The sequence below is a fragment of the Peromyscus californicus genome, unplaced genomic scaffold (assembly GCF_007827085.1).
Source record: "Peromyscus californicus insignis strain IS unplaced genomic scaffold, ASM782708v3 Scaffold_11__1_contigs__length_118956290, whole genome shotgun sequence".
Classification (NCBI taxonomy): domain Eukaryota; kingdom Metazoa; phylum Chordata; class Mammalia; order Rodentia; family Cricetidae; genus Peromyscus; species Peromyscus californicus.
In genome coordinates, this window is record NW_026294402.1 from 112,484,030 (window position 1) to 112,507,339 (window position 23,310).

Here is a 23,310-nt window from a genome sequence, read left to right on the forward strand (position 1 = left end):
TCATGCACATAGGCATTCACACCCTCACACAGATCTGTATATACAACACACACACACACACACACACACATTTCAGACCAAACTTTCTTTTCAAGATAATTATCATGTTTTTTAAGTGAAACAAACAAACAAAAAATCTGACTGAGAAACAAGAAAATGGGACAAAAGGAATTTCCTCATTACCTTTCAATTTTATGACCATAAACTCCAAATGTTTATGGTCATAACACTTTGCTCTGCAAAGGTATCTCATTTCTTTGTGGTATAGCAAGGGTATTTTGCAGACTATTAAGATGCCTCTATATGTGGCATGAGCTTCCCCTTCCCACCTCTCCTTCCCTCCCTCTTTTCCTTCCTTCCCTCCTTTCTTCTCTTCTGTTGGGACTTTTAAAAAGATTTAATATTGATTGCCATGTGTTTTAAGAAAATGTTTTTTACACTTAATTGATGCACATTAACTATACATTTATATAGTGCAACATTTCAATTCAGAAAGACACTGGGAAATAATGTTATAACTGTTGCCTCAAACATTTGTCAGTATCTTTTTGTCAGAAGCATTCAAACTCCTCTCTACTAGCACTTTTGAAATACTCAACTAGTTATTACCAACCATAGTTACCCAGCTGAGCTAAGCAGTCAGGAGTCACCCCTCCCACCCAGCTACACTTCAACCACCCTCCCTCATGGCCTCACCCCTTCTCAGGCTCTGGACACCACTGTCTACACCCTAATTCTATGAGAGATCAGCTTTCTGAGCTTCCACTCACAAATGAGAATGTGTCGTATTTGCTTTACTCGGCCTAGTTCAGTTCACTTCACATTAACACTCTTCTCTTCTGTCCTTGGAACATTCATTTTCATTTGTAGATCTAATCTGTTAAAATTATAACTGTATTATTGGTATGCCTCTTTGGACCCATCCAGTTTTTTTTACTTTCTATTTCAATTAAGAATTTGGGGTTTTATTGGTTAAACAGCAGTTTGTGGAATGCTCACAGTTTTACCATAGGAGAAGCTAAGACCTCAATAGGGAGTACAATCACCCAGGCTCCACCCTCATAGAAGTCATAGTCTGACTGGTCACACAGGTGTTGTTAATCAAACAGTCAATCAGGGCCAGGAGTCATAAGAGTAAAAGAATGAGATGATGTAGAAATGAAATGGGCATTTGTCTGCTGAATCTGTTGTCAACATGCTAAGAGACATTTCCTGGGGAAGGGATATTTGAATCAGAATCTAAAGGATTGGTATTAGCTTTCCATTGCTGCTATAATAAATGACTAAGAACTAGGGGGCACAGATGGATGTAACCTCGTTTCTGACTGATCTGAGACTCGTCTAAAATGGGTAAGGTGGGATGCATTTTCTCTGGAGGCCCTGAAGGAGAATCTGTTCTTCTGTTTCTCATTCTGCAGCTCACTGTCCTTGTCTATTGATGATGCACTCTGTGTTCTACTTCTGTGGACGTGTCTCCTTTCCTACCCCAACCCTCTTGCAACCCACCTGCATAATTCAACATAACTTCTCGTCTTAGAGTTCTTAATAACATTGAAAAGTTCTTAGTGAGAAGTGATGGTGCACACCTTTAAACCCAGCACTCAGGAGGCAGAGGTAGGTGGGTCAAACAAACTTGTTGAAGGGAGTAAAAACTTGTGGCTTGTTATCTCCCACAAACAGTAGCCTCCAGAAGTTTAGAAACTGTCTGTCCTTGGGTAAGGGGCTTGCAGATCACAGGCATTTTTGTTTCATGAATCTCTAAGGCATAGTAATAAAACTTGAATGTAACTTTGGATCTCACAGTCTTCCATGTGGTCCTGGTTTTGAAAGATGCAAGATTGATGGAGTCATGGAGAGTATTAGAGGCCTAGCACCATGTGGCAAGGTCATAGTCCCTCAAAAGAGACCAGAAGAGGCCACTGGTGTACATGCAACCTCAGTTGTGGTGGAATCCCACAATATTGGAGACAGCAAGACCATAAGGCATCTACCAAGAACAGTGATAGGTGTAGAGTGGAACTGGCCTGAGCCTTTCAGACAAACTGTGTGTGCTGTTGGAGAGGTGGAGTTGCCCCAGACTTTGGGAGCCCAGAAAATCATGAGTGAGTCTAAGATGCCAAACATTGAGCTACAGGATTTGATTTAAATTTCTGGATCTGGGGTTTTGCTTTAGTTTAATTGTTATGCTACCCTGGAACTTCCCTTTTGAAATAACAGTTTTTATTTATAGGATCCCACAATTAAGAGTCTTTGGATTTTTTTTAATGTGTGTGGGTGTTTTACCTGTGTGTATGTCTGTGTACTATGTGCTTGCCTGATACTCGGAAGAGTCTGTTGGATCCTTTGGAACTGGAGTTGAAGATGACTTGTCTTAGATGCCGGAGCTTGTGCATCTCTCTCACTGAAGGCTCTTGTGTTGTGAGGGTTTTTTCCATCTTCTTTTGACTCACTGTTAAGATCCTGGTGTGCATAATTCGGTTAACTGGTTTCATTACATGGTCGTTGCAGTGTGTCCCACGCAGATTTGCAGCACATGAAATCTGGCTTCTAGTTTGGGTCATACTACTTAGCAACTAATAGATGTTCCACAAAGACTTACCTAATGAATAAATAAAATGAACAAACTGTCTTTATACCTTCATAAAGCAAACACAGACACGCACTCTATACTTTCAAGAATAGCCATACATTTAGTAGCATCATTATCAGCCACATTGCTTTGAAAAGAGAGCACAACTGTGACATGCAGATATTTTTGATATTTGAAAATAAAGCAGAGTGTATGCAAAGCAGGAGAACAGCAGCTAACACAGCCATCTGCAAGTCAGTGCAAAGAGAGGTGTTAACCAGACTTAATGTACAAATGATAAACAGTCGAGCATTATAAGTAAAGTTCAGAGACTCATAAGAACAAAGCATAATTTATATTTAAGTCACATAAGTAACAATGCATTTTACACTGAAGATACATTCATTTCAACTGACACATCCATTGCAGGATGCTCCAGAATGGTATCCACCACCTTCAGGATTCACAGTTTTTATGACATTAGTTTGGTCCCTAGAAGAGAAATAAGTATATTTTTACATTTAGGCATGCTCTTCTCTGATATACTAATATCATATATATGAATGCCTCCCCTAGGGATATAAACACGTCAAAATTAGACTTGGGCTGGAAAGATGGCCCAGTTAGTAAAGTTCAATCCTTAAAACTTCCATGCAAAAGGAAAGAAAAGAGGAAAAAACCCTACAGGTTGGCTCAAGATTATAATCCAGCCCTGCAGCAGCAAAGCTAGGCAGATCTCTGGAGCTTGCTGGTCATTATAGCTAAAATGGCAAGTTCCAGGTCAACGAAAAACAACCTCAAAGTACAAGGTAGACTGCTCCTGAGGAAGATACCTGAGGTTGACCTCTGGCCTACACACTTATGTGTGCGCACATACACATGCACGCATAAATGGACACATGCACAGAGGTGTCCTTGCCTGCATCGTCTTTACCTAATTAAGTTTCCCTGGGGTCCTATTATTGCAGAGTTGTCTCTAAATAGATGTCACCCTCCCTGTTCTGGTGGCAAATATCACTGTATTTTTGTCCCTACTGAAAAAGGACTTACTAATAACAGATTTCCAAATGGTTTTTCTGTTGATCTTATTTGACCTCACCAGCTTGGGCCATTTACCTAAGGAGGAAAAACAAAAACAAAAACAAAAACAAAAAAAACACTTTCTCAGCGCTGGTATACAGCTTATGTGCTATATGTGATATAAAAACAAAAAAAAAGTCTTTTTCTTTCAAAGCTCTTTCAAAGAAGAATAGGAGTGGCAGTGTGGACATTCTCAGGGATGGATCAAAATAGGCTCTTTGAAATCCACAGCTAGCTGTGGGAGAAAGCAGAAGTTAGTAAACAAGTAAAAAGGAATGAGCTTTGGGGAAGATAACATTCTCCTGGGAGTAGATCCTAAAATAATGTGTAGTAGTTTCCCTAGGAAAGGAAATCAGTAAATAATGTGGAAATAGGCCAGTGGGAAAAGGTAAGCCACTCACGAAGGGTGCTTGCTGGAGTGGGGACGCAGAGTTAATAGAATGCTTGCCTAACACGCATGAAGCCCCAGGGTCAGCTCCTAGCCTTGTGTAAACTAGGTGTGGTGGCATATGCCTGTAACCCCAGTGCTCAGGAAGCGAAGGAAGGTAGCTCAGAAGCTCAAGGTCATCCTCACCTACAGAGGGAACTGGAATACATGTGACTTGTCTTAAAATCAAGGAGTCAATCAGTTTGCAGGAGTGAGTGGCTGAATCCTCATGTAGCTGATGAATGTGGGCTCACTGGACACACAGCCCTGGAGTTGCTGAGGATCAGTCTAGACATTTTCTAACCCAGTTTCGAAGAAGTCACAGCATCTACCTGCCAACTCTCATCAACCATTGGCTGAAGGCTGTTCCCACTAGTGTTCCCCCCCATCACTTCCAGCCTTCCCTGAAGGCAGGCCTAAAGAAAGCCCTCAAGCAGAGTCACAGGCACAGGACACAGAGGGATGACTACAGGATGCAGAAGCTGATGGCATCTGCCACTGCCAACAGCATGCTCTGCTGCCAGCAAGAACTGTTTACATTCATAATCCCATCTTCAAACTTTTAAAACGTCACTAGGAGCCCCCAGACAAATCTAAAATGAATGTAGCCTTCATACCACACGTCTCATACACACTAACAGTTGTTCCAACCTGAGATCTGGGGAATGAAATCCATGTTTGTGACTGCCCTGGAGATGCAAATGTCAACTCTGGAAACAAGTAAGGGCAGAGTGGTCCTGGGGCCGGGGGGGGGGGGGGGGGGGGGGGGACACGACTTCGGCTTCTTCTGCACTTTAATTCCTCTTCTAATGCTGTTTGTTTGTTTGTTTGTTTGTTACAATGCCAGACAGATTTCTTTTTTGAGACAAGGTTTTACTTTGTATCCTTGGTTGGCCTGCAGTTCACTAAATAGACGAAATGGCCTGAAACTCACAAAGAGCCGCCTGCCTCTGCATCAGTGCAGGGATTAAAGGTGTACACCACCACACCCAGAGGGTTGGATGGATTCAATGGGAACACGTTTTAAAATAGGATGTCAATTCTGAAGAACTTTTCAAAGTCACCTTTTTTCTTTAACTAGAAGGATTGAGAGTGTATCCTTTGGGGTAGGACATACACAACATAAGAGATGAAAACCACTCATGTCAGTAATGTGGGGACTGAGTTGTGCCCCTCCCCATTCACATGTAGAAATGGCTTCTACGGAAATGGGATTGTTGCAGATGTAATACGTAACATGGTCAGGGTTAGAAACATGAGATCGTGTGGAGCAGAGTGGGCTTTTCATCCAACATGCCTGATGTCTTCTTCGGAAAAGGATTACCCATGGAGAGATTCCTGCACACAGAACGCGTGAGTACAAAGGCAGAGACTGGCAGGTTGTGTGAGTAAACCACAAAACACCCAAGACTTTCAGTAAACATTCAAGAGCTGGGCGAGGCACAGAGCACATTCTGTCTCACGGGTCCCAGGAGGAGATAGCATTGCCCACCTCAGCTCCAGAGCTGTGAGATGGGGTGGTGTTACTTAGCCATCCAGTGGATTGTGGAAGCACTGCAGAACAAGGAAGTAAGTGTCCACGGTGTCTTTATGAGGACATCCTTCTAGATAGAGCCAATACAAGGCCTGCCTGTGTGTTCAGAGAAAGGACCCTGTAGATGCTGCAACTTCTTGTGGTCCTGGTCCTTTGTCAGTCATAAATCACCGAGATTGAGGTCACTCCAGTTGCCAGGTTTTTCAGGACAGAAAATTAGTTGAACTGAAAAAAACAAAACAAAACAAAAAAACAGTCCTACAAGGATGGTTGGAAATGGAGGATGGCTTTGTTTGTTTCTTACGAAGTTGCAAGACACTTTTTTCTTTTCCTATTAGCCACTTAAGACTTACCCATTGGCTTAATGAGGTAGTGAGACTGGAGACAAGAGGGTGTGAGAAGCAGAGGGAGGAAGCTAAGTCACTCTCCCAACAAGCTTTGCTGTTAAGGATGGGGCTCAGAGGGGATTTCAGTTCCAACTCCAGTTCACCAACTTCATTTTAAAAGGAGCCCTTTCAACCATTCTGTGAGAAATTGTAGAATCTACTTCCAATGGATGTTTGAAAAATCCAGTGTGTGCATTGTTCTGGAGCTAGAATATGTTGTTTTTAACATTTTCTAAGTGAATTACAAAACATGAGAGTGATTGATAATCACTTGTCAGGTAGGGCTGCCTTTTGAAGCAGCATCACTAAAGAATCTCACTGTTTGATTTCTCTCTCTCTTTCTCTCCCTCCCTCCCTCATTCCCTTCTTTCTGCTTTCCTTTCTATTTTTTTTTCAAGTCCTGGGGACTGATTCAACCAAGAGACTCACACATGAACTGTATCCCCAGACCCAAAAAGGATCTCATATAAGTTCCCCAAGCCTCACTTTCTGTGGGTGTGAGTTACATGTTGTGATCATTACCTGGCTGCGGTTGTGGTTTTCTGCTAAACTGCCAGCTACTCTGGGAGCTGGGGCAGATGGCTCAGTGGGTAAAAGAGCTCTCTATACAATCATGAAGACTTGAGGTCAAATCCTCAGCACCCATGTAAAGGCCAGGCATGATGACATGCGATCTCAGCACTGGGGGAGCAGAGACAGAAGGATCTCCAGGGATTGCTGGCCAGCACACACTAGCTAGACAGTGATCTCCAGGTCCACTGAGAGATCCTGTCTAAAAATATGGGAGAGAAAGAGAGAAGCAGCTGACATTGACTCTATAATCTCCATACATGCTTGCATAGGCATTCAATCACATGCGCGCGCGCATGCGCGCGGCGCAAACACACACACACACACACACACACACACACACAAATAAATAAATAAAAAGTGAAATGAAATACCAGGTCCTCAGAAATGGCCACGTCTTTTGTGAACTTCTGTATTCTGACACCTGGATGTTGTCCATCACAAAGGGCTTGCTCAGTGAATGGGAGAGCACACAATGTCCAGCCTTCTCCTTGCTTTTGCTTCACTCTGGCACTTTCTTGGGTTTTTGCATCTCTGCCTTTATCCTAAAAATATAACAGTTCCACACACCAGGCACCAGCACAGGATTTATCACCACCTCCTGATTCATTCTCAATTTCTAGATGTTAGGATAGCCTGCCATCCACAATATCAGTGCCAAGACAAAACCTCCAGCATCTTATTATCTCTCAACATCTAATGAGTCACCATGTGTGGTACTTGTTTAAAAGTGTCTTGCTTTTTTTTTTTCCAGTGCTCAGTGCCAGATATCTGCTTTCTTGTCCCCATCACAGAAAGTCTCCTTATTGCTGTCATTATGGTCAAAATTGGTGAATCCACCTGCTGTCAGATTTTAGTGGATCTCATGGTGTGCGGTCAGCTGTTGTTTGCATTCACTAATGTCAGCGTCAGAATATTGGTAGACTCTCCCTGGCAAACAGTTTCTTAGGGGCACACAGAGGCTAGGGGATGATTCTAGAAGCAACCTAGATACACACAGAAACTGGTGCTGTGTGAAAACAGATACTAAAGCTAAAACTGAGAGCATATATATATAATCTTAATCTCAAAGGATAATGAGTAAATGAGTATAAACTTGTCACTCTCTTCAATTTGGACCAATAACTGTTTCCTAATTTGGTGAGGGGGGTGGGGTCTCATATAATCCAGGCTGGCCTCAAACTCACTATGTACCTAGATTGGCATACACTCATAAGGTGCTAGAATTACAGGTATACACTGCCATGCTTAGCAAGTGTCTAATCCTCCTCCTCCTTTCTTTGGTTTATTTGTTTGTGTTGTTTTTTGAGAGAGTTGCATATATCCTAGGCTGGTCTCAAGCTTTCTCTACCAATGAGGATGACCTTGAAGTATTTATTGCCTCCGTCTCTGGGAGCTGGGATTATAGGTATGTGACTCCCTATATGGGTAGTGTCATGCTGGGGATTGATCTAGGGCCTCATACATGCTAAGGCAAGCACTCTACTAGTGAGCTAAAATTATAGCCCCGACTTCCATAATTCTTTAAGGAGATGCTTGTACATACACATCAACCATCTCTTACCATTATAGAGAAACCAGATTGTAAGAGCTCTATATTAGAATTCCTGGAGGTCAAGTCTCAGCTTCAACAATAGTGGGTTTGTGGGGAATAGAGGAAGCCCTGAATGAATGAATGTTGTTGGTGTGGGCAAAGCCATGTCTAGGACCCTAGCCTCAGATCCATGAGAAAATGGCAAACTCCCACTCCTGTCCCACCCCAGGGTAAGGCTCAGAGGGAAATGGCAAAGACTTCTCTTATGATCCATATGTGGATGTTGAGAGATTATACAGAAAATGTCCACCATAGCTTTCCCCTCTCCCTTGGATATGTGCAGCCTGAAGACTGCTCCTATTGTGATTAGCTAAGCATGTCTCCTTTGATCCAGCTGTGTACCACAAAGCCTTCCTGCTGTGGAATAATCCTCTTGTACACTGTAAAGATTTGTCCCTTGAATTTGTTTAATAAAAAGCTGACAGGCTGGTAGCTGGGCAGGAAGTTAGGCAGGAAAGCCAAACTGAGAATGATGGGAAGAAGGAAGGCAGAGTCAGGAGTCTCTAGCCAGATGCAGAGGAAGCAAGATGAAAATGCTATGCTGAGAAAAGGTACCAAGACACATGGCTAAACATAGATAAGAATTATGGGTTAATTTAAGTGTAAGAGTTAGTTAGTAACAAGCCTGAGCTAGTGGCCTAACATTTATAATTAATACAAGCCTCTGAGTGATTATTTGGAAGCAGATGTCAGGGGGGAGATGGAGCAAAGCCTCCATTTACACCTGTCTGCTTGTTTATCTGTATATAATAACCATGTCCTGCCCAGCTGTACACAATAACCCCACTTCTCTGTTCAACTGCATATAACAAACATGCTAAGCTTCTGAGGTGCTGCAGTTTCTTCAACAGAGAGCACAGACCACCTGATCCCAGATTTCTGTCTGTGTGCCTTTGTGTTTGTCTTTCCTTCATCCCTGTGGACTAGGCAATGGTTACCCTATGGAGTGCTGTTGGACAAGGCACTGGTTACATGACATAGTTGAGTGACAGCTTCCTTGACCAGAAGATGAAGACAGTAAAGTTGTTGTGCAGGTGACACGCCTAGCCCAAGGCTTGGCATGAACAAGCACTCTTTCTGTCATTATCATCACCATTGAGTTCTGAGTATTATGATTATTATCCAGAATAGTGGACAACACAGAGAAATGCCCACTTGGAAGATATTTTTACCTGTGTAACAAAACAATCAAACTCTCATTACACTCAAATAACACTTGTATATTGCCTAGGGCCAGTCCCCCTTAGAAAAGGATGAAATTATGAAAATGAATCTTCAGACTTTAAAACTGTTCAAAAGAGCCCTGCAGTAGGTCATCCTTTCATGATTCTTTCCCTTGTACCATTTTGCTGAGCTATTCCCCTTCCTCACTACACTGTCTTGGCAGACCACAGTTACATGTGCTCTCTTTCTTAGTCCTTTACTATGAACCAAAGGAGATATGTTTCTTAAATTTTACAATGTGTTTTATTTATTTATTTTGTGTGTGGCTAGGGGAATTGGGGGGAATGCATGTGCCATGTAGAGGTCAGAGGACAACTTGCCTGTTGTGGATTATGCTTATTGTTAATAAAAACTGATTGACTGATAGCAGGGCAAGGAGAGATTAGGTGAGACAGCCAGAGGCAGAGAGAATGATGGAAAGAGGAAGGGTAGAGTTAGAGAGTTGCTAGCAAATGCAAAAAAGCAAGATGAGAATGTTGTACTGAAAAAAGGTAACAAGCCACATGGCTAAGCATAGATAAGAATCATGGGTTAATTTAAATATAAGAGTTAGCTAGTAACAAGCCTGAGTTATCAGCCAATCATTTATAATTCATATTCAGTCTTTGAGTCATTTGTTTGGGAACTGGCTGGCAAGAAAGTAGTGTCCATCAACATAGGGCACCCACAGTCTGGTATGGATCCACATAAAACCTGAGAAAGCTTAAAAGAAGTTCTAAATGTACAGAAAAAGGGCCACACTGGGCTTCCTAGTCTCTCATGTCTGCCCCAGTGCAGTGATGCATCTTCTTTCTGGACAACTGCCTGAGAGATGGAGCTGACCACCAACTGCCATGAGCTAAGTGGTGTGGCAGGTTTTTGCAGTTTCTCACAGGGGCTACAGTACAGAGAGGCTTCTCCCAGCTCCTGTCTGTGGGCTTAAGCTATCAGCACAAGCTCCGGCAGCATGCTGCATGGCAGGTTTAAGAGTTTTGGTCATACAAACAGAAAAAGTTACAGATACACAGTAAAGATAGATTCAGACAGAAAAAAAAAAAAACTTCTAAATGGTTTGTGGTATGTTTAAAAATATATGTAGGCCTGGAAGAAAAAAAGAGTTTTTAAAAAAGTCCTTAAGAAGGAATAGAGTAATAAAAAAAAATAAGCCACATAAAGATGGAAAACACAAAGGGTCCATATCCTGTATGTTATTGTGTTGTCTTTAAATTTTTTGGCTGCTAAAAAACACTGGACTATGGAAACTGCTATATTAAACCAACCAATATATTTTAAAAGTATCTTGACTTCAAAATTTAAGTCAAAAGATATGTTACTTTGGAAAAGAGGTTATGCTTTTGTTTCCACAGAAAATGAGAGGTTCTGGATTCATTCTGGATTAAGAAAAATCAGGTTTGATTGAGGAAGACCCCCATAAAATTCTTCAATGGGAGAGGATGGCCCAGATCCAACATCTCAGAGCACCTCTGCTGCAGTTTTCTCTGAGTTCTGCATCCAGAACTGCTGTGAGATGATCCTTCTGTACTATAAATATATATTACTCTCATTTGCTAGTAAAACACTGATTGGCTAGTAGTCAGGCAGGAAGTCAAATGGAACAATCAAACTGGACTGGATGAAGAAGGGTGGGGTCAAGAAGAAATGTGAGTCAGTCTCCGAAGAAGTAAGATGCCAGAGAACCTATAAAGCCACAGCCATGTAGCAATACATAGATGAATAAAAATGGGTTAATTTAAATGTAAGAGCTAGTTAATAACAAGCCTGAGCTGACAGCCAAGCCTCTGAATGGTTATTTGGGAATTGGTGGGTAGGAGAGAAACCTCCACTTACACAGACCAGTTTCAAGGCTGCTGGCTGAGATGATCCAGCCTCACAGTTAGGACTTGACCATAATCCTGAATTTTCTCAGGGTCCTCCAAAGATTACCAGCACCCCCAACCAACAGGAAGTAGTCTAGAGAACTATGTCTACATTCCCAAAAGATGTTACGGATATTTATTATTATTTAAGGGAGGTTGATTACAAGTTGATATTGGTAATGGTCAGGAAAAAAGCTAAATAAAGGATATTAAATTTAGGGATCTTGTTCTAAAAAGAAAAAGGGGGTATAGAAATGATAGGATAAAAGGGTAGATTATTGAATCTACTTTAATCCAAAACTGTTAATCTCAAAATATTTTACATTGGTATAGATTTTAGTTTATTGATACAAATTTAAAGTTATTTCTGTTATGCTATATGTGTGTTTCTACTCTTGTTTGGGATGTTGTGCTTAAGCAGCTCATTAAAAAATATAATGTATAGTTAAGAAATATGGGTTAGTAGTCATCTATAATAGTCAAACTTATAGTCATGTTAGTTAGGTTTTCTAGGTATACAAAGATATATTTCAGATAGATAGGTAATCTTCAAACACTTAAAGACCTATGTAATATGGCATTTAAAATGTTTCAATAACTTAGACTTTTCTCAACTTGGGATGTGTCTGCTCCTGGTGATACCAATCTACTTCTAAAGAGGATGATGGGCATTGAAGAAACTCCTTATGGAGTTTGCTTTCTCTGTGACATAAGCTAGCCATTAGGGTGAGAAACTGCCCTTGCCTCAACTGCTGACAGTACACTGTCCAAACTGGACCAGCAGGACACAAGAAATGCAACTGCCAAATTTTGTCAAGACAAGGTAGGACAGTCCTTCAGAATTCCCTGATTCACAGGAAAGTCTGTCAGATATGCTAGGCCTGTAGGCCAGAGTTGGATGCTCCAATGTTACAGAGGAACTTTGGGTGAATGTCCACGGAGTGAGATGTCCCTATCATTAGGTAACATTTCACCCTTCTGGAGTCTTTGATGGAGTTGAAGACTAGATAGTTATAGTTTTCCTTAGTTATGATAAAAAATAAATTGGATACAAAACTTTGGACTCACAAAGATAAGGTAGATGATAGATTATATTCTTTAATTTTTGCCAAATACAAATGGATTGGATATTGTTACTGTAATTCTTACTTGATAACTGTTTTTGTTGTATATAATTTTACTATGTTAAAATTAAAACCTTCCTTTTTAATTAGACAAAAAGTGGGAAATGCTGTGGATTATGCTCATTGTTAATAAAAAAACTGATTGGCTGATAGCAAGGCAAGAAGAGATTGGGCGAAACAACGTGACACAGAAAGAATAATAGGACGGGGAAGGGCAAAGTCAGAAAGTTGCTAGCAAATGCAAAAAAGCAAGATGAGAATGTTGTACTGAGAAATGGTAACAAGCCACATGGCTAAGCATAGATAACAATTATGGGTTAATTTAAGTGTAAGAGTTAGCTAGTAACAAGCCTGAGCTATCAGCCAATCATTTATAATCATATTCAACCTCTGAGTCATTTATTTGGGAACTGGCTGGCAGGAAAGAAACATCTGTCAACACTTGACAGAGTCAGTTTTTTTCTTCTACCATGTGACTCCAGTAACAGAACTCAGGTTATAAAGCTTGGAAACAAGCACCTTTACCCACTGAGCCATCTTGCTGACCCAAGGAAAATTATTTTTTTTCTTTTTACAACACCACAGGAATAACAAACACTGGTTGCAACAAGTGTAATCCAAGTGGAGCAAAAGTTGAAGGACTGAACAACTTTGTTCATTACCATCCTGATCTGCTGCTGACAGCAATTTGGAAGGTGGGGAGTATGTCCTTGCAGAGCTCCTTAGGCTCTATATGTATATATCTTTCTCTGTACACACAAGCACACACACAAATACATTTTGTGCATCATGTGTGTGTGTGTGTGTGTGTGTGTGTGTGTGTGTGTGTGTGTGTGTGTTTGAATCAAATGTGATATCTTTTAAAAATAGCCTAGGTGCTGTCTATATGTCAAGGAATATTAAAATGGTCCTTATTTTAAGTGGTGCCATGCTATTTTCTTTTTATGTTTAGGTAACTGTTATACTCCAGGTCCCTTAAGAACCACACTTCCTGGCATCCACGCCTTTCTGTGTTTCCCCTACTACACTCACCTTGTTTGTGTTTTGAAAACCTCATCCTCAGCTAGCAGGTTCTGGAAACTTTGGGGTGGGGAGCATGGCTGGCAGAGGTAGGCAACTGGGTAGAACTGAAAGCGCTACATACAGTGAGCCCTCTGCCTCCTACCCACTGCAGTCATGTGATCAGCCACTCCAGCTGCTCCTGAACTGAGAGTCAAAATGAACCTACTTTAAGTGGCTTCTGTCAGATATTTGGCCACATAATGTGAAAGTAACTAATACACCACGTTACTTGACTTGACCGATGGAATGGCAGGAACCTAGCAGAAACTCCGACATTGGGACTAGGTGTCTTGGAATTCTTTCTGGGAAGCCATCTGCAGTGTGATCATTCTGACGCTGGGATTGGAGAGGTGGTCTAGCATTATCAGCATGTATTGCTCTTACAGAGCCTCACAGTAGTTTGAGGCCAGCCTTGGCTAAACAAAACCCTAACTGAAAAGTCAATCCTACTCCCCAGAAAAGGAAAGAAAAAGTTATGTTGTTAATTACATTTCTTATTCATGTATATCCTTGCTATTTCTCTCTGTTAAGTTTCTAAATTTGTTGATTATGTTGCCATTTTATCTCATTGAACCTTGCTTTTCTCTCTCTCTTTCTTTCTCTTCTGGTTTCCTGAGATAGGGCCAATGTAGTCCAGGCTGGTCTTGAACTCTGATCTTCTTGCCTCCATTTCCCAAGTGTTGGGATCACGGTGCACTGCCACTCCTGTCTCCAAAGCCCTTGCTTAGTGCCACCAAGTTGCTTTACACGAAATGAGCACCTAACTGTCTCACCATTTTCAGTAGTGTTGTTTGTCTCATGTATATAATACGAGCCTTTTGTCTGGTCAGGCCAAAGCATTTTATGTCAGCCTGGTGATTAAACCACGTGCTGCTGTTCATGATGTCGTCAATGTACAACGGTAACAAAATCATAGAACTTACAAATTGTCCTTCATAATTTCTGCATTTCTTGGCAAACTTTGTGATGATCCTCTCTGAAATAAGCTTATAAAACTACTTTTACTTTATTGTCTTTTAGATCACTTATCAAAAAAAGATTTAAATGTAAATATATCTTCAAGTTGGTTTGTGGATGGTGTAAAGTAATAGTATCATTTTTTCAAAGCAGATAAACAGTTTTCCCCAAACTATTGAATAGCTTGTCCTTCCTTTCTCTACTCCAAAGGCTACAACGTAGGTTTGTTCTGGATACTTTATTTCCATTGAGTTTTCACTTCTCTGTTCATTTGGTAGAATAGTTCTTAAAATTATCATGTTTTCTTAATAGCATAAAGTAAAATATTCTATCTATTCCAAAATTTGAAATAGTAAATTTTATGTGTTACCAAAATATGTTCAAACATATGTGTACATATATGGGCATTTAATATCTATATGCAATTAGATGTTTTGTAAGATGGGATGTGTAGAGGAATGCATCTCACTGTGGAGCCATAAGGAGGGGGTCTGGCAAGAAACCACAGCATCTAAGCTGATGGGAAACCTTAAAGGTCACTCTGACAAGTATTTTTGTGATTTTATGTAAAATCAGTTTTAAAATTTTCAACCTAGGAGCTTTAAAGTCTATCTCCCTGCTTCCTTAGACCTGCCAGCCACGAAAAGGTGATAAAATCTACATGGAACTATGAAAGTGCTGCTGAGAAAAGTAAAGCTAGCTGACAGAAGATGCCAAGAATTTGTCGTACCAGTTATAAACCTGTTTTGGATAACAGTAAGTCATGGTCATTAACATATCTTCAGTTTGAGGGCGGGGAGACGGCTTGAAGCGCTTGCCAGGCAAATGTGAAGAGCTAGATTCAGATCCCATCACCTGTGTAAATGCTGAGGAGCTGTGGCAGCCCATCTGTAATTCCAGCCTTGGAAGGTGGAGATGCGATCCCCAAAGCAAGCTGGCCATTGAAAGTAGCCATATCAGAGACCTCCTGGGGTTGATGGAGAGACCCTGTCTCAATGAATAGTGTTGTTTTTGCTCTTTTAGGGGACCTACCACCCAGCTCCCAAATAAATCACATGGAGAGGCTTATTCTTACTTATAAATGCCCGGCCTTAGCTTGGCTTGTTTCTTGCCAGCTTTCTTTAACCTAAATTATCCCACCTATCTTTTGCCTCTGGGCTTTTCCCCATTCTATTACTTCTATAATCTTACTCTTACTCCGTGGCTTGCTGTGTAGCTAGGTGGCTGGCCCCTGAAGTCCTCTTCCTTCTCTGGCTCCTTCTTCCCAGATTTCTCTTTCTATTTATCCTCCCTGCCTGTGAGCCTCACCTATCCCTTCTTCTGCCTTGCTATTGGCCATTCAGCTCTTTATTAGACCATCGGGTGTTTTAGATAGGCACAATAGCACAGCTTCACAGAGTTAAACAAATGCAACATAAACAAAAGTATCACACCTTAAAATAGTATTCCACAACATAATATGTGGAAGAGCGAGAGAGGATAATTCCCAACCTCAACTGTGGGCCTCCACACTCATTTCCACAGCTGTACAAGAGCATTTGCACACAGACACACACATGTGCCCCCACACACGCAGAAACGTGCAGACATGCCCACACATCATATACACAGCATGCACAAGTGCTGTGGGATGTTCTGTATGTTAAATATGTTGCTCTGATTGGTTAATAAATAAAACACTGATTGGCCAGTAGCTGGGCAGGAAGTACAGGCGGGACAAGGAGAGAGGAAAATTCGGAGAAGTGGAAGGCTGAGAGGGAGAGACGCTGCCAGCTGCTGCCATGAGAAGATGTTAAGCCACAAGCCATGTGGTAACTTATAGATTAATAGAAATGGGTTGATTTAAGATATAAGAACAGTTAGCAAGAAGCCTGCCATGGCCATACAGTTTATAAGTAATATAAGTCTCTTTGTATTTACTTGGTTGGGTCTGAGCAGCTGCGGGACAGGCAGGTGAGAGAGATTTGTCCTGACCCTGGGCCAGGCAGGACCAGGAAAACAATAGCTACACACAAGCATGAAAAAGGAAAGAGGAGGAAAAAATAATTATTGTTTTAAAGCATTTTTTTTTTTTGCATTGGCCATTCAGATGCTGGCATGGTCACCCTTAACATCATTTGATTTTACACAAGATTAGTTTCTCCTTCCCATAAAGGAAACGCCCAGACTTGCCGAGGGCTTATGAAACTCTGCCATATACACTCTTCTCCCATTTTTTAAGGCTTTGGTGTGTTTGTTAGTTTGTGTTTCATGAGTTTGGGGTACTCTAGTAAAATCATAAAAATCAAAAAGACCTAAAACCTAGTTTCCAGAGCAACAAGGGAGTGTTGTAATAAGATCTCTGATTCGTACATCGATTGCAGGCAGCCTGTTGAGCAGTGAATACTTGGAGCCTCAGATGTGATGGCCCAAGTGAACTGTAGCCTTGAACTCATAGAAATGCACATAGAAATGCACATGTAAATCTCTCTCATCCACTGGTCTTGCAGCCGCTCGGACCCAAGTGAACATATAGAGGTTTATATTATTTACAAACTGTATGGCTGTTAGCTGAAGCTTATTACTAACTAGCTCTTATACTTAAATCAACCCATAATCTTTTTTTTTTTTTTTTTTTTTTTTTTTTTGGTTTTTCGAGACAGGGTTTCTCTGTGTAGCTTTGCGCCTTTCCTGGGACTCACTTGGTAGTCCAGGCTGGCCTCGAACTCACAGAGATCCGCCTGGCTCAGCCTCCCGAGTGCTGGGATTAAAGGCGTGTGCCACCACCGCCCGGCCCATAATTCTTATCTATGTTTAGCCATGTGGCTTGGTACCTTTTCTCAGTTCTGCCTTCACATCTTGCTTCCTCTTTGTCTGGCTGATGACTCTTGACTCAGCCTTTCTGTTCCCAGAGTTCTCCTAGTTTGCTTATCCCGCCTATACTTCCTGCCTGGCTACTGGCCAATCAGCATTTCATTTATCAACCAATCAGAGCAACACACATTCACAGCATACAGAACATCCCACAGCACTGTTGAATATTTTTCTATATATTCTTAGAGTTGTTTCCATAGATTAAATGCTAATGTTCTCACTAGTAATAAAATATATCCCCACCTCTTTTTCTCTGAAATACAAACACACAGACTTCTTTTATCTTTAAGGTTTATTTATCTTTATTTATGTGTATGTGGGTGTGCCTGTGTAACCTTATGTGTGACACCTGCATATAATGCTCATAGCAGAAGAGGACATGGATCCCCAAGAACTAGTATTAATAGGTAGTTGCAAAGCACCTGTTGCTTATATACATGTAAGTGTGGACACATGTGTGTACATGCTATGACACTGGAAAGGAGACCATAAGAGGGGAAAGAAGGCACTGAGGAAGGAGGGGAAGGACACAGGATACACATGACAGGGAAGCAGAAAGGAGGCTCTGGGGTGATGTGTGAAAGAGGGGGTGAAGGTCAGGGAGAAGGAGGGAGGAGATTCAACGGAACACATTTTGTTCTTAAATGCCACAAGGAAGCCTAAAACTATGTCTGCTTATTTTTTTTTAAATGCTTTTAGGGCTGAGGAGATGGCTCATGAGTAAAGTACTTGCAAGCATGAAGACCTTAGTTTGAATTCCCAGGACCCACGTAGAGCCAGACGGGACAGCATGCATCTGGAATGGGGAGAACGCAGGGACAAGAGAATCCCCAGAAACTCACATGCCAGCTATCCTAGCACATACAGCAGTGAACAACAAGGAGACCTTGCCTCAAGCAAGCTAGAAGGTAGATACTGACACCTGAGATTGCCTTCTGACTTCCAATCACAAAAATTCACATGCACCTCAGACAGACAGACAGTCATACACACACACACACACACACACACACACACACACACACACACACACACACAGGAAGGGGGTTTTAAAAATATTTTTTGAAATAGTAAAATAAAGTACATTGCACTTCAATTTTATTGCTTTATATTTGGTGTTTGGGTACACATACATTCTCTGTTTCAGATAAACTTCTCGAGTACAAGGAGAGTCGAGGCTCATCCAAGTACAAAGGCCTCAATCAGAGCTTGTGCTAAGCAGATGACTCAATGCTTCAGTCCATGGAGAAGTCTGAGGCAGTCAGCATGGGTAGCCCAGAACCTCATTCTATCTCCTCACTTCTCATCTCAGCTTGGTGCTTTGCTTTTTTTCAAATTGCATTTGATAACGAAGGAAAAATTTTAAAAGATAAAATATGCCCTTTGTACTTTTGAAATTGCATCTTATCCTTAAAAATAAGTATAAATATAAAGCTGCAAAGAAAGTTCAAATTGGTTTACCCTAGGTAATTTGTCATAAGCCTACAGCCTTGGTAATGGAGAGCATGTTGCTTGGCAAACATGAGTTGTGTGACCAATTCTGAGGCTGACCGTGCACATCAGAAAAAAGGCAGAGGGATGTGCTAACAATTGGATGGTGATTTGATTCAGCGTGTGACTCTTGTGGTTCCTGGACAGGGTGTGGCCTGGAGCAGCTACTCAAGTACTTGCTGAATTAAATGAGTCCAATTATTAATCATTTTCCACCCAATAGTGAGTGAGAAGGTAAACACAAACATTTTTCTGATGTGTTGAGCTTTTAGATACACTAGTGAAGAGGGCACCATTGACAATCTAGAATTGCTTCCCGAAAGAATTCTTTGCATTGAATATGTATGTACATATAGAGGAAAATGTAAGGGGACTAGATGACTCTATCTACAGCACCAAAAGGAGGGAGAGAAAGGGATACTCATCTGCTGCTTAAAGAAGAAAACTTCCGCTCGCTTCCCCTGGTTGCCCTTGTTCCTGGAAGGCTGCTCTGAGCTGCTCCTGGGTTTCCGGGTGGGTGTTTTCTAACTAGAAAGCTCTGTAGAGGAGCAAAGAGTGGAGAAGAAAGAAGGGTGGGTATTTGCTGGTCTAACCCCTATACTTCCTGGTTATGTGAGTTGCAGAAGCCACAGTTCAATTTATTTTATGTTGCTTCAGCTCTAGACTTAATAAATGACTTCTTCCTTTTGCCCCTGCAGGCCTAGGAGAGCCATCAGTGCTAACTACCCATCCCTTGTTAGTTTCCATTAACCTTGTTCACACTACATCAGAATCACTGCAATGGGCTTATGTGGGTATGTGCAGGTGGTTGGTGTGTGCATGTATTACAGTGGACTTACATGGGTGCGTGCGCATGCTAGAGTTCAGCCTTCATTGTTCTTCCTCCATACATCTCCCATATTATTTTGGTTGGTTGGTTGGTTTGGGTTTGGTTTGGCGTTGAGACAAGGTCTCTTGTCTCCCACTGACGGAGGCTAGGCTAGCGGGTCAGCAAGCTCCAGGGTTCCACCTGCCTCCCCTTCCCTAGTCCAAGATTCCAAGTGCATGCCACCACACCCTTTTCCATGAATTCTGGTTTGGACCTGGGTCCTCATGTTTGCAAGTCAAACGCTTTGATGACTGAACCATCCTCTCTGTCCCTAATGAACCCATTTGGACGGAAACCATGGAACTGTCCTAGCTGCCTGTAGCTAGGAGCCTCTGAGTCTGAAAAAAAAGAAAAACGTTCCTCTCATTCCCATCAGAGCAAACGCATATTAAGCTAGTTTGAATGGCTATCCGCAAGCATTGTTATCAGCTCCAGTCTCATCGTGTTCTTTGGTTTCAATGTGAATTACTTTTGCAAGGAAGGTAAGATGTATTATTCTCCTTTGACTGTGACATTTACTCCAAGCCTGTTTATACCAATGCAGCTGCTGAGTAAGTTAGGCTTTTTCTTTAGTTCTTTGGTTCTTTTTTCCCTCGCTTCCCTTTTCATTTTAAAGGCATACATGCAAGTCATCTGACCCAGGTTGTACATGAGCTCCACAGCATATGGTCGGGGGAAAGAACATCGTATCTTTTGTTCAGTAGTTTTTGTATTTCTTTGCAGTCTTTTGCTTTTCTGGTCCTCAAATAAGGCTAATTACAAAAGGGGTAAAAAAAGAAAAAGGAGGTGGGACTGGTAGAGAGGGAGCCTTGAAACCCATTCCTTTTGCAGCAAGGAACAAAAGAGTGTGCCAAGGGCATGGCCAGGCCTCAACAAAAAGAAAAGAGAAAAACCACCTAATGAGGATGTGGAGATAAGTGCTCGTGAGGAAAACTGGCAAAAAAAAAAAAAAAGAGCTTTTAGTCTCCAATCCATAAATAAGTGTGCATCAGATGGGCACTAGAAGAGTTTTAACAAGACGGGCCACAGAGACTGCATCCTTCTATGCAAGAGCAGCATGCCTTAAAAAAAAATCCTTCTTTACAAGACATTTTCTTTCAATATTAATTTAAAAAGCAATACTTGAAAATTAAGATGTTTTATTCATATCTCTGAATCTGTTATAGCCTGAGTACCATGAAAAGAGTTGGTTCTGAGACATAATTACGAAGTCTGCTGGCTTTGGAGGGGTCAAAGAGTTTGCACATGCATGTGAGGTTGTTTGTGGAGAAGTGCTGTGCAAAGGAGGCTTTGCTCTGGATATTTCTCCTGCATTTTTACTTTTAAAGTGGGAGAAGCAGTTTGGTACAGTAAAGAGCCTGGCATAAGGGGGTAGTGGCCACAGACTGTGAAATTTCCAGCAGTTTTTAAAGAAAGTTTCCAGATTATCCCACAGGTGATCAGATTTGTTTATATCACAACCACAGAGCACCCCTGTGTGTATTTCCCCGCAGCCTGTGTCGATTTCAGCACACACACACACACACACACACACACACACACACACACACACACATACATATGTGTATATATGTGTGTATAGTGTTATATATAGTGTCTTAGTTGGAATAGAGAATAGAAATGATGTCATCTTACTTTACTATGCTGTTGTTAAATAATATTTAATAGCTTTGTATTTGTTACTGCATTTCATTACATGTGCTATTGTTATAAGGTAGACCAGATTACTATTTGATTATAGATTTTCATGTGAAGTATTTCCTACTTCCAGAGCTTACTGTGTTTGGAGATTTTAGTGATATTTTTAAGGATCATGTATCTAAGAACTGTATCATATATGCTAACTTCTCTTGTTTGAATACTTGCTTATATTTTTTAATTCTTGTACATAACTAATTTTTTAGAGGTGTGTATGTGTGTGTGTGTGTGTGTGTGTGAGAGAGAGAGAGAGAGAGAGAGAGAGAGAGAGAGAGAGAGAGAGAGAGAGAGAGAGACTGAGACTGAGACTGTGTGTGTGCTTTGGTGTATAGGTACCCTCAGAGGCCAGGAAAGGGCCTCCCCCACCCCCCCCCACCCCCCACACCCCCATCCCCCCACCCCGGAGCTGGAGGTAGAGTTGGGTGTCATCCCCTGCTGTGGTGCTGGAGACCAAACTCCCCAGGCTTCCTAGAGCAGCTGCACATTCTCTTACTCCCAAGTGTCTCTCAGCCCATAGGTGTTTTCTTCTCTTTCTTTCCTTTTTGTTTAGTGTTTTGTTTTTCTTTTCTTTCTTTTTTTTTGTTTGTTTTTCCAGAGAGGGTTTCTCTGTGTAGCCCTGGCTGTCCTGGAACTCACTCAGTGAAACAGGCTGGTCTTTAACTCACAGAGATCCCCCTGCCTCTGCTTCCCTGAGTGCTGGGATCCAAGGCGTGCGTCACCACTGCCTGGCTGTTTTTCTTTTACATCACAGTAATGCAGTTCTTTCTTTATGACGAAGCTGAAAAAGCTGCGCTTTCCTCTCCTGTTTACATTCTTAAAATCATTTCAATTATGTAAAAATGAACAACTAATTTTCTATACTTTGGATGCACTTAGATGTGAAATTCATCTTTAAAGCTTCTCTTGTGTGTGTGTGTGTGCGCGCGCGCGCGCGTGCGTGTGTGTAGAGGCTTAAAGGTTGATGTTATGTGACTTTTTCAACCACTCTCCACCTTATATATTGAGTAGGATTTCTCACTTGACCCTAGAGCTTGCTGATTGGGCTAGTTTGTGTAGCCAGCCTGCTCTAGGAATCTGCCTTCTGAGGGCTGGAATGACCGCGGAGCTGCCTTACCCATCCAGTATTTACATGGGTTCTAAGCATCTGAACCCCAGTGCTCACTTGTGCGGCAAATGCTTTACCTACAGAGTCATTCCACCCACCCTCCTTCCCAGGCCTTCACTTCTTTAAAAACTGGTCTGTAGCCCAATGGTAACCTACTAAGTCGGAACCTGCCTTTAGTGTGACCGAGAACGTCTATCAGCGTTTGAGAAGCACTTTTTAGGTAGTTCCTCTCTTCACTGGAAGTTGGGAGTCTGGCTTTGTGGTGTTGGAAACAAAGAAAGTGCGGTCACACAGTTGTACCTTTTGGGTTGTGCTGTCAAGCAGTCATCAGTGCTTCCTGGGGCGCCGATGCACCCTGGGAGTCAAGCATCCCAGTTTTAAGGTCGGGCAGACTTGGTTCGGTGTTTTCTCTGCTATTTACTGATTCTGCATTTGGAGAACCATTTCATCCCTGTAACCACACTGATCCCCAGTGCGGTGTCCGTGGTGCACATCTGTAACCTCAGCACTCTGGAGGTGGTGACAGGAGGATCGGAAGTTTAAAGTCATCCTCAGCTGCCCTAGAGTTCAGATCGGCCTAAGACACATCTCAGGCCAGTACTCAAGAAGGAAAACACCGTGGGAAGATTCGTCATGGTCATTTGTAAGAGAGTAGCTTCTGGCTGAGACAGTGAGGATGCTTGTCTCCTGTAGCTGATGAGATACTAGTGCTTGGTGAACTGTTCTTCATTACACCAATCCATTCCTCGCTGTCCAGTAACTGGGGCTGCCAAATACTACCCCCCCCAACACACACACATACACACACACACACACACACACACACACACACACACACACACACACACATCTCCAAAACACGAATGCTCTCTTTGAGGCACACTGGCTTTCCACTTTGACATTTTAGCATTT